Genomic DNA, 12,532 nt, shown 5'->3' with positions numbered 1-12,532 from the left:
GTTACACAGAGTTTGGCCCAAAATAAGGCACAGATCCAGTGCCCCCCTGTGCTTCATTCCCTCCGTGTCCTGCTTCATTCCCTGTGCAGGGGTCCTGAGGATTTAATGGCATGTGATTATGCGATTAAAGCCTTTATCATAACGGGCAGAGTTTAGGGAGCAGGAACAACCTTTACAACGACATTCCCTGACTGCTGAGGTCTCACTTTACAATCTTAACATCCTCCAAACAGATTTTCATTTAGTCAATTTCCTAGCTCTCTGCCCCCAAAGGACACCCCCGCCCTATCCCGATCCCGCTCACACAAAGAAGTCTACAGTGTAGGAGGATTTGCGAGTGAGCAGCAGGAGATTCTGCTTAGCACAAGATGTGCATTCACCACCGAAGGACATTTACATTCTGGGAATTGTGGCACAATTCAAAAAGAGGACGATCTTGGTTAAAGCACTAGCCTACGACTCAAAAAACCTGGGCACAATTCCCGGCTCTGCCACAGACTGAATGACCTTGGGAAAGTCACTTAGGCCCTGATCCACTTAAGTCAGTGGGAGCTTTCTCAGTGAGTTCAATGAGCACAGGAACAAGTCTTCAATCTCTTGGCTTAACTTTAAATACGTTTAAATTCTTTGCGGAATAAGGGCTGTGTGTCTTCATTCCCATGTACACAACGGGAATAATACTCCTTCCTCTCTCCTTTGCCTGTTTTGTCTGTATGGACTAAAAGCTCATGGGAGCCAAGACCACCACGTACTTTATGCAGCACCTAGCACAACACGGCTTTGATCTCAATTGCTACCTCTAGGTGGCACCATAATACAAAGAAGAGCTGCATCTCATTCAGCACACATTCACATCACGCTGCCTCATTCCATCCACACCTTCCCAGACTACAAGGGTTCACTCCGCTTTGCAATGCACAGGGCCAAGGGAGGACAACTGTCAAACCACCCTTGTTATTAAAAGATTGCCACGCATGCGTCATGTGTATTTTCAATGCTTTATAACTGAGCCAAATCAAAATGGATTTTCATCACACCTCTGAAAGGCACAAGTCAGACCTAGGGACTCTTCCCCCGGTCAAATTTCACTTTTCCATCCCGATCTGCTCATGTGCCAACACTGTTCAGAAATAAACATCATTACAGCCTCTTAAAAACAAGGATCAAACTGTATAATTTTTCCATGACTCAAACAGCTAAACCATTTTTGCCCAAACTTTCAACCACAATAAAAATCACCTTTGGGCAGAGAGTGAGTGGCTGAGGACAGCATCAGCCCGTCAGAATGGAAAGGCTTACACTACAGGATCTGATCTGCACACTCACCTACTCCCACCACCATACAACCCTGACATGGAAACTTGTCTCCATCACCAAGACCCGCTCCCCAACCTCCATCAATCTATTACTGTAGAGTGGCTCGCAGGAGTCAAGCTGCAAAACACTGGCTTGGCTGTGCAGGATCTCTCAAGACAGCTGGCAGTGAGCATACCAGTATGTTATTGTGGGGTGACCAATGACCTCCAGGCTGCACAGACTGGCATTTATTATTGTAGGGTTGGTTGTAAACACTGGGGTTGGTGGCAGCTATATAAAGATTAAAATGCAACTAAAAAAAAAAAAAAGATCCACAGAAAGAAAGCCAGAGTCTTTGCAAACAGAGAAAGACCCTCCAGAAGGGCTGCTGTATGGGCTTGACCCCAGAAGGGGGGTCTCTTTAATAGTGTTGCTGCTACAATGGCCAAACCTGCAATGGTTGGAGATCTACAAACCTCCCTAGAAGAAGAAGAAAAGAACAAGGATGGCAAGCAATCTATTTCTGTCCCAGCTCTATCTGACAGTATCTCATTTGGAACAGATGGGATTGCCCTCCCTTCCCCACAGGCTGGAAAGATTCAGGCTCAGCTTAGGTTTGGGGGGGAGGGGGCAATTTGAGGGAGCTAGAGGGAAATAAAACAGATGGAAAATATATGAATTCCCTCTCTATACTTCCAGCTAAATATGAAAAATGGAAGCTGACACACAGCAAAAAAAGCCATTAAAACGGAAATGCTGAAGGGTGGGAAGCACTGCAACAGATACCTCCCCCAGGCCTGCAGGAGATGACGCAGCTCACGGCGCCCCCTCGGCCTCTCTCACCCACCCCAGCACTGCCACTGGCAGCACCACGCAGGCAGGGCACACCAGCCACCAGCTCTGGGCCACAGGTTCAGATTAAAACCTGGCTGCTCTGAAAAGCGACTCCTGCCACTGGCAGTCAGGAGAGAGGGGCTAAGGCGGCATCTTTCCACAAGAGAGCCCCAAATGCCTGGCATGGCCTGCGCCCGGCGCCAAGCACCCTCTGCCTACACCATGCGCAGGGGAGCGGGCAGGCAGGGAGACACGCACGACCAGTCCAGGCAGTCAGACACAGTCACGCACGACACAACGCAGACACAAGCACGCACAGCGAGGCCTGGACAGGCGTGGAAACTCACACCCACCGAGCCATCAGCTCCTCACCCTGCCTGTTCTCAAGGCAGACACGGCATCGCTGACACCTCAACGCACCCAACAGGACCCTGGCTCTCGCCTCCTCACTCCCAGCTGGAGTCCCAACCCCGAGCCATCCCCTCGCCCATCACCTGCATCTGAGCCGGGCACAGAAGGAAACAGCCTTGCTGCTGGAGAGGCCAAGGCTGGTGCCGAGCAGTTGCTGGCTGTCAGCTGCCCCAGGGTTCCCCAGAGCGGGAGGCAGGAATAAAGGAGAGAGCAATGCAGGACACTACCCTCGCGGAAGACACAGCCAGGGCAGAAGAGAGCCACATGGGGACTGCCTGCGGGGGAGTCCTGGGTACCAGGGATACCTGAGCTGTGCCTCACCCACGGCTCATCTATGAGCTCAGCTCCTGCCCCTCCCTACACATAGGAGGGGGGGCCTGGAGTCCTTGCTGTCCGTGAGATGCTCCCAGACAGGGGCCACGGGCAAGGCTGGCACTCTCCGGTGGCAGAGGAAGGGGCTCCTGAGAGCTGCAGTGCGGGGGAGATGTGAGCTCATGCTGGGGTGGAGGCTGTAGGCTCTAGCCTATGGGGGAAGTGGGCTCATCACAAGGGCACAGCATTGCTCCTCAGAGAAAGAGGTTGATCTTTCTGCTGAGCACAGAGGGCAAGCTGGGGACAGGATGCTCCTGAAGCAGGGGGCCAGTAGAAATCGCTGGATGAAAACGCATTCAAGCCAGAGTCCAGAGAGCACGGATTCTTGCCCCAGGCCTGGCACAGGTGGGCACAGGAGATCTTGCCTCCCTGTGCCTCACCCCGACATCCAGGGGGACAAAGGCACAGACCTGCTCCCGGGTCTTCAATCAGTGACTGTGGGGGGAGGTGTGTGTCAGGCTCCATCTCATCAGAGGGGAATCTGCTGCAAAGGGGCCTGGACCCTGATGGGGGAAACACCCCGGGAGCTCAAGTCCCCAAGCCCAAGGTTGTTACCTGCATCACCAGGATCGGGGATAACAGATAGAGCAAACCAGCCCTCAGGACAGGGCAACAGCTGGGGAGAGGGAGCCTACGGTAGCCTCAGGGAGTTTGGAAGCACTCTGGGTGGCAGGGAGAAAAGGGGCGTGAAGAAGAGCATTGATAGGGCCCGGAGATAGGAGCATGGTTTGTAGGCAGGGCGTAGGAGAGGGCCCATGGTGGCCCCAGGCTATGGAGCCTGGGTGGAAGTCATGGATCCAGGGTGGGAGGGGAGTTCAGCCTGTTGCAGCCCTAGGGTGGTGATGTGAATAGAAGCCCCCAGGCAAGAGAGTGTGGAAAGCAGCTCACTCAAGGGGATCTGCACGGCCCCAGGGGAGGGGATGGAGCCCCGGTAAGGGGTTCAGAAGGCAGCTGCAGCAGAGGGACCTGTCACGGCCTCGCAAAGGGAAGATGTTATGTGCACTCGCGTTTCAGTACTCACAGGCTGGCCTCAGAAGCCAGGTGGCCGCAGCTGCCTGGGGAGACGTGTAGATGATGCTCCAGGCTGGCGGAGGTGGACGATCCCTCCTGGTGCAGGCGGGCAAAAGCCCCAGTCCCAGAAGCACACTAGCCTTCACCAATTCCTACCACTGCTGTTAACACAAGCTACACTTCTATCGGGGACTCCTCTACTTTTGCAGCCCCCTCTGTCTCGTCTTTGCTGAAATAAAAAGAAACAAGAGATTCTTTCATGGAAACTGCAAGGCAGCACGTGGCTGCATATGCTCCTGGCCAGCAGAGTCATCACATCAGTAGAGGCCGAGACACCAGTACCACTGACCCATGCAGCCACCTCTGGGGTGGAATGTGGCAGCTGATTAACAGCACCCAGTAGCCCTACACTACAGTTTGGGGCAGGGAAGGAAGAGACTGTATCTGTTTTAAACTGCAGGGGGATCTAGGGAGGCAGGGAGAAACTATCCCAGCTGCAGTCTGGCCAGGACACCTGGACTCTTGAGGAAAATGCCATGGGATTTTTGACAGCCAGAAGGAGTCAGAACTTAGCCTGCCATGCAAAAGTCAGCCCCTGTGCTAATAGAGAATCCCCGTGCACCATGCAGGAGCTGGTCATCACAGACTCAGAGAAGCCAACGCGATTTCCTGCAGCACAGTGCTCCGGAGGGGTGGGGGTGGGCCACCTACTGAGTTGCTAGTGACCAGCAACCCCAGGCCACAGCCAGTCCAGCGAAAGAAGGGAGGATGTAAAACTGTAGGGCTAGGGGAATGGAATCTGGACTCCCATCTCTGTGGAGACGTTGAGATGCCAGGTCTGAACAAACACTGGTCCAGCTTCTCTCTGGGATTCGGAACTGGGCTAACTCACTGATCATGCTCCATTAATATGCCACGTGCTCAAAGCACCACCTGTCAGCTCCCAAAGATGCTCCCGTTTGCCCCCTGCTGTGGGCACAGCTGGGTGAAGAAGAGCCCCGGAAGCCAGCAGCAATACCACAGACAAGTGGGCAGACAAGCGGGCTACTGCCCCAGTCCCCTCCACAGCAGCACTGGGCTCCCGTGACCAGCTCCCAGCCAGAGCCAGGCCTCCGAATATCCCAAAGCAGGTTTGCCCCTGGCACTGCCAACGCCTTTCTTGCAGCCTTTTCTCTGCACTCCATCCATCAGCTCAGTCTCTTCTCTCTCCCCACCCCCTCACACCCTCCACAAGTTCTCACCCTACCCAAGAGACTGATCCAGTGGTTATGACAGAGGACTAGACATCAGAACTCCTAGTTCCATTCCTGGCTCTCCCACTGACTACTGTGCGACTATGGGCAAGTCACTGTCCTGCTCTGTGCCTCAGTTTCCCCATTGATAAAATGGGGATAACGATTGTGACCTTACCCCATTGTGGGGCTTCAACTCCTCACTCCATGCAAAGCACTGGGGGAACCTCAGGAAGAATGGGCTGAATATCACTCTTCCCCCTCCTTGCCCCATTGAGAGTTCTGCCCAAGTGGGATGGGGAGTGGAGGGGGAATTGGCCTATTCTCCTAATGGGGATTTGTATCAGGGTTTTAATTTTTTGCACAGCGCCATGATTTTGGCAGTCAGTATTTGACAAGGCTGTACAGTCCCTGCGGACAGGCACAGGGAGGAATGGTTCACCTTGGGAGGGAAGTGGCCTTCCCAAGGGAGCCTTCAGCTATGGTGGCCTTGGCACTGGGAAGCCCTTTCTGCAATGGGAACTCGTGGCCTCCTGAAAGCAGCTGATCAGGAGACACTCCATGGCAATGGCTGTGAAATGACATGTGAGGTCCTCTTCCTACACACACACACCAACCCTACTTCTCCCATGCAGAAGGAATTTATACCAAGGCAGAGATACCAGAAAGAATAACAGCCATGAAGGCAAAAAACAACAACCCCAAAACCAAAAATAGAATCCCAGCCAGAAAACCCGGGACGGCAAGTCTAGAAACCCAGCCTCAAGATCTTACTTTTTGGAAAGAACAATCGTGGGGATCCTGCACCAGAAGAATTCATGGAAGATGGAACCAAATTAAGGCCTGTGTTTCTGCCTCCTGAAGATGTTTTCATTCCGATTTCCTTTCCTGATCAAAACTGACAAAAGCCCCAAAACAAACTCTCTTCCCCTCTCATGTGCTCACCTCCTCCCTGACAGCTGGGGGCACTCCCAGCCCCTGGGCAATGTAGAGGTCTTCAGCAGCTCCCCTACAAGGGGCGAGGGGACCCTGCCACTCACCCTCCCTCCCCTACTTCTGGAGGCCACCACCAGAAGTGGACCATACAAGGTCAGGAAAGCCCCAAAGCTGGAGCCACCTCCTTGGGCAGCCGTGAGCCTGCTGCCAGCATACTGGCTCCTCAAGCCCTTACCAGAGCCCTCCAGCACCTTTGGGGAGAGTTTCTAAAAACAAACACACACAGGGCAGTTCTGGGGGGGATCACAGACCAGACGGGAGGCCTGACACAACCCTAACAGCCACAGCACAAACACCAGCTAGTGAGAAAACTCACCTGCTGCAGATGGCCCCTCAGGACTAGGACAAGGCACTGATTTTGTCTGTCTTGGGCACCCCCATGGCCCCCCATCACTGCAATCCCTGAGCACCTCACAAGCGATAGTGGATTTGTTCTCACACCCCCTGGGAGGCAGGGCCAGGCTACTATCACCCTCGCTGCTGTAGAGAGGGGAATACAGGCACAAAGCGACAGAGAGTCCTGTGGCACCTTATAGACTAACAGACGTATTGGAGCATGAGCTTTCATGGGTGAATACCCACTTCGTCAGATGCATGCATCACCCAGGAAAGCTCATGCTCCAATACATCCATTAGTCTATAAGGTGCCACAGGACTCTGTCACTTTTTACAGATCCAGACTAACACAACAACCCCTCTGATAATAGGCACAAAGAGGCTCAAGATCACCCAGGGAGTCTGTGGCAGTGCCAGGAATCAAACTGGTGTCTCTCAAGTCCCAGGCTGGCCCCCTCACCACCAGGCCATACTCCAAGCTCCAGCCAGCAAGCAGAGGCCCACGTTCCCAAGGCCGCGGGAAGCACTCAGGCTGGGACAGCTATGGAGGCTGCAGATCAGTACCCTGGAGGAGCATGCTCAGCATTGCCCACACTACATCCATCACTGATGGTTGTATTAAGCCTGGGTCATATCAGTCCTGACACCTCTAATTCCAGAGTCTTGGAAGAGCTTCCCTCTCCATGTGCCCACTTCGCAGATCACGGAGAGACTAAGAGCGTCCTCCAGAGCGGGAACCAATCCTTCCCTCTTTGGCTAATACAGAAACGCCTCCACCACAATCGCAGGGAACGCGTGCTGTGCAGAAGACTGGCTCCCAGCAATCTCCAGGATGACTTGTGAATCTTACAAGGTGCGAGTGACCAGACCCCCTCCCACCCCGTCAGCACCAGTTCTTCTGTTCTCACCCTCTGTAAAGAGAGAAAACAAACATACACCTCGGAGCAAAGGGGACATGAGACAATAAGGTGCAATTGAGGCAAACAGCCTCCCTTACAATGTGTATATGGAAAATTGTGTCAGCACCTGCACTGGGAAAATGAGACTATCCAGCACATTACAATAATCCCAGGGCGAAACGGCCAGGTCTCTGCCCACACTGTGTATTAGGAAAATCAAAGCCCAGGGAAATGATTCCTGCATTTGCTTCTGAGACGTTCAAAAGATGGGGAAAATCTGCAGCCAGAGACTGACACTGGTTAGTTAGCAGAGCTATGGAGGCACACAGGGCAAGAGCGCAGTTCAGGGCGACCATCCAGAGCTGACACAGCTGCGGGGTTTCTAAAGCACAGGCTCGGCGCGCAAGAGACAACTGAATGGCGAGGTCTTGTATTTAAAATCCGTTTACCAGCCGCATCACGCTCTGGCTTGAATTCGCCAGTGTCAAAGCACTGGGGTTGGCAGAAGGAGGCACCCAACAGGTGGTGAATAGTTTGGAGAAAACAGAGAACTAACTAGACCCTTTGTACCAGCAGACAGAGCAAGGCTGGCAGGGGTGACCTGCCATAGCCACAGGACTCAGCAACCACTGCGGGGAACCCGAGACCTGAGGATCAGACTAAAATAAAAGCAAAGGCACAAAGCTCAGAGCATTTGCCTAGCTCCATCTCAGCTCTAGGCCCCGTGTCCGCTAACAAGATCAGTGCACGGCACCAACAACCACACCAGGGAAGGTTTATAGAGTGAAAGTGACGTACACCAGGAGAGCTGTTACTGGAATTCGGTGCCAGTCCACCCCAGACCAGCAGGTCACAAAGCAAGGATCCAAGAACCACTGCGTCCTAATCCCAGTCCTCACACCAACTCCCCTGCCTGCAGCACCATTTACTCTGGTGCATCTCCACTAGCAAGAGCAGACACTGGTACGAAGAGGGTAAGGTTGGCTACTGCCGTACTGTCAAGGTCAGACAATAGGCCACTAAAAGCCCCCAAGCCCTGTCTACACGGGTGCGTCCATCACTGCTACAATCAGCAAAGCTGCTCCCCAGTGAGCTGTGATTTATAGATTTATTTATACTACAACACGGGTGTGAAACACTCGGAGCAGAATGGCAGAGCAAGGATGTATCATGCTCAAGGTGTTATTATTTCTGTGCTGCTGTAACAGAAATAAATAACGCGGCCACCCCACACCAACAATGACGTGTAAAAGCAGAGTAATCAGAGTGCACAGGCCAAAGGGAAACCTGCATTACAGCCACAGCAAACCCTCCAGTTCGGCCCTGTTCTCTCCCTCAGATGCTCCCTGGAAAGTTCACACACACACAGGCATTTCTATCACACTCTTGGGAAGGCAGAACTCCTGCCTAAGCCCTGAACATTACAACAACAAAGCCATCTAAGAAGTCCACACCACGTTAGTGTCTAGCTCTGGGCACCAGGCCTCGTTAGCCATTTGGATCACCACAAAAACTTCCCTACACACAAAGTTTTTGTGCTAATTAGGAAAGCGTCTTTTGGACACATCAGATTCCAAATGCTCACTGCTGAGACAGCAGAAATCAGGACAGCAGGTGATGTTACGGTGCCATGTTCTCTTAGCACCAGGGTGTGTAGACGCAGCACGGTAGTTTTCCCACAGCTGCACAGCGTACAGATAGGAACACCAACACATACTACTTGTAGGGGCCCTTTTCATCCAGAGAGCTCGAGACGATATACAAAAAGACAAGTAAGTATCACTGTATCAGTCTTACATGTGGGCAAATTGAGGCACAGAGAAGTTAAGTGACTTGCTCAGGTCCCACGGGAAGTTGGTAGCAGACTGGGACTAGAACCCATGTCTACTGATTCCCAGCTCTGTGACAGTCCGACAGACATTACACACACATGCACTTGTGGGTAATGTTTAGACCTGCTGATGGCTAACTTGCAGTTTGATGTACTTCTGCTATTGAGGAAGCTGCTGTTTCGTTTCATTCCAAGTAGGTTTTTCAGACTGTTTTGGGATCAAGATTTGAAAATCCACAGACTTCCAATGAAAAGGATTCCTAGAGGGGCTGGATCCAGCAATCAGCAGGAAGGCCTCAATGGACATTCACCAAGGTCCACATGTGCGTGGCTTGGGAAGATCTCCAGCATGGACACGGGGTCTGACTTGTCATAGCCCTACTTTTGAATGGCTTCATGCACTTTGGTGGTTACTAGGACTCACAGAAATCTGTCATTGAGCATAACTCAGAGCGCCCACCTCTGTATGTACTGTCGGTGCTTCCCCTGACTTCTGTACATCTCCAGAGCTAGCAGAGCACAGATGTTGCACAAGGTGTTGTTCTATAGGGGACAAGGAGGACAACTTCACACACACCCCAATACACACATCCAAAATACACAGAAAACACCCCCAAAATGAGCCCAGGAAGACACACCTGGGGGCAATAGATACTGTCTCCAAACTAACACATCCGCAGGAATGCCACATTCTCTTTACAGAAAATAAACAAAGGGCCAAATTTTTCCCTGTAGTAGCCCATGGAAGTCCGAGGAGTTATCCCAGGAACAGGGTTGGACTAAACTATTTAGGAATATTAGGACAAAAGCAGAACCAGCCCTAGGGCTGGGCCACGTTCCATCCAGCCCCTTCCAATCTTCTAAATCGGGATTTAAAAACCTTTTGCCTCTTCCCCAAAATGTGACTTTTGTTTAAGAGCCCTCGGGCTGACCCATCTGCTATCAGTCACAGAGCAGCTCAAACAGGCATTTGAGAAATTGTCCTTCACTTTTCCAAGACAGGGAGCAAATAAAAGTGCAACACCAACCATACAACAGCATCTGAAAGGATATGTGCTCTTGACTACACTCTGTACAATACTTCTGAATGAGCAGCTTTTCTAAACATAACCCATTTCTAGGCTAGAATACTCCTCTCTCAATCTGACTCTCTTTTAAATAGTCTAGAACAGACTGTATGTATAATCCAACGTGCACTTAACATTATGCATGAATAAACAGTAAATGCACGTACACCCCATGCACATAGATAGCACACACTAAATACATGTTCACATATGCACAGACCTCTCTATACAACGGCACGAAAAATTGTGTCAGTTTCTAAAACTGCAGATTCCACACTCTGGAAACACTACATTCCTGCTGAACTGCAATCGCAAAATAGTCCGGGTTAAACATTCCGTTTGTAATACTGCTTTCTATCAAAATAAAAAAAACAACCACATTTTCACCACCACCACCCCAAAAAACCCCTGTATCCCTTTTAACCAACAGGCAACATTCACAACCGTCTTTTTTTTTAAAAATAGCTACATTCAGATTCAATTAACTTTTCCATTAAATAATCCAAAGGGAGAAAGAGAAAATAAAGAGCAGGGTTTTTCATTGCGTTTGTGTTTTAAAAAGGCTGTTTAAAAAAACTTTTGCATAAGTTAACTTTAAATCTTAACCCCCCCCCCACAGAAATGTTTGACTGTTTCCTTTTTTAAAGCCCAATTACATTGTATCCCACCCCGTGCACGCAAGATCTTTGCAACAACACAAAAACGCAAAGCAAAGCAAAAACCACCCCTTTAGGTGCCCCTTTTGCCTTTCAGCTGCCTCTCCCACATTCTCAGACAGTTTTATTAAAATTTGCAGACAAAAGAAAAACAAAAATGGCAGCCTGGCTTATTTTTAAAACAGGACAGGGACGCCATATTCTGCAGATCTGCAAAAAAAGACAGAAATCTGAGGCTTGGCCACTCAAAAAATATCAGGCAGCTGCAAAGTGCAAAGGGAAAGCTCCATTTGCAATCAGTTTATTTGCATTAAGCCCCATGAATCATTGTTTACCGGAGAATTGCACCAAAGGGTTTTTTTGAATAACCCGGCTTAAAAAAAAAAAAAGCAGACACTTCCTATACCAACAATCATGCTCCCTTTGCAAATTGCAATCCAGCCAGCGATCCGTCTGCAAGGAAGAAAATGGGCTCCCCCCTTTAGCTTCCTCTCTTCCTCCTCCTCCTCAACCCGCCCAGGCTTTAGTGTATTGGGGGGCTCTGGAAAGACAGAGCCCCCCACGCAGCCGACAGTCATCGGGATCAAATGCATGCATCGGATTTTAAGAAAAGGGGGGGGGAGCCCCTAAAACCCTCCTCTCGCTAGACTCCAGCAGCCGGAGCCCGAACCCAGCAGCGCTCGCTGGAAACTGACATGCGATTGCAATTTGCAAAGGAGACCAAGAGCGATAGAAAACTACATGCAACTTTTTCCTCGCGACCCCATCTTAAAAAAAAAAAAAAAAATCCCCTCTCTTTGCGGCTCCCCCTTCCATGCTCCTTTCTTTGCTGGGAGCAGGGAGCCCCCCCAACCACCACCACCACTGCTCTCCTGGGGGAGGGTTGTTGCATACAGACCTTGGTTTGCCTTAACTGCAGGTTTTTTGGATTTTGTTTTGTTTTTTTGGAAAATCGACATAAAAAAAAAGAAACCCCCTGTCCCCAGCCCACCCCCCGCCCCAAAGCCGAGGTTGGGATGGTCTTTCTGGCTTTGCTGTGTGTTAAAGGCTTAGTTCAAACCTTCCGGGTCGCCTGCTGTTCACTTCTGGGTTCTGCAAGCACAGCTAGAGCCGAGGCGGTAGGAAGTGCATGAACCTCCTTTTGGAAGGGAGGTTTCGGGGGGTTCTTTTCCTCCTCCCTCTTCGCGGGTGTCTGGGAACCTCCTTTTCTCCCCCTCATGCCTCCTTCCGGAGTCTGGGAAAGAGCTCCCAAAAATGGGCAGACATAATAGTCTATTAAGAGATGGGGGGAGGGAGCCTTTGGAGAAGAAAACCGAGGGGCAGAGCTGCTGCTGTGTGCCCAGAGGAGCGGGGGCTGCCGCCGAGCAATGCCCAGGCAGAGTTTGCAGGGCTGTGGGTCCCCCTCACAGTCTCCTGACTCTCCTTCATTATTTCCCCCCCCCCCCCCCAAAAAAAAAGTTGCCCAGTGTTTCCCTTCCTGGCCCTAGATCCAAAGCCGAGCCACACAGGAGCTCTGGTCTGTCATCTCATCCCCAGAGCCTTGGGAAGCCAGGATTGTACCCTGTTCTCCACTTTTCATATACCATGATAA

The 12,532-nt window shown here is 51.2% G+C and overlaps 1 protein-coding gene across 13 annotated transcripts in view; it reads right to left on the bottom strand.

Annotated features, from left to right (window-relative positions):
- ZNF362 (zinc finger protein 362) overlaps positions 1-12,219 on the bottom strand; it is a 50,899-nt gene extending 38,680 nt beyond the window's left edge. Inside the window, exons 1-2 of one of the 13 annotated variants that reach the window (XM_030537432.1) lie at positions 12,002-12,218; positions 3,935-4,153 (exon numbers count right to left, since the gene is read on the bottom strand). The gene's annotated coding sequence lies outside the window, so the exon portion shown is untranslated. The other 12 variants (XM_030537426.1, XM_030537437.1, XM_030537427.1 and 9 more) reach the window with 12 other exon arrangements.
- Between the last annotated feature and the right edge of the window lie 313 nt (positions 12,220-12,532).

The sequence above is a fragment of the Gopherus evgoodei genome, chromosome 18, assembly GCF_007399415.2.
Source record: "Gopherus evgoodei ecotype Sinaloan lineage chromosome 18, rGopEvg1_v1.p, whole genome shotgun sequence".
Lineage (NCBI taxonomy): Eukaryota > Metazoa > Chordata > Testudines > Testudinidae > Gopherus > Gopherus evgoodei.
This window is presented reverse-complemented; position numbering and strand designations above follow the sequence as displayed.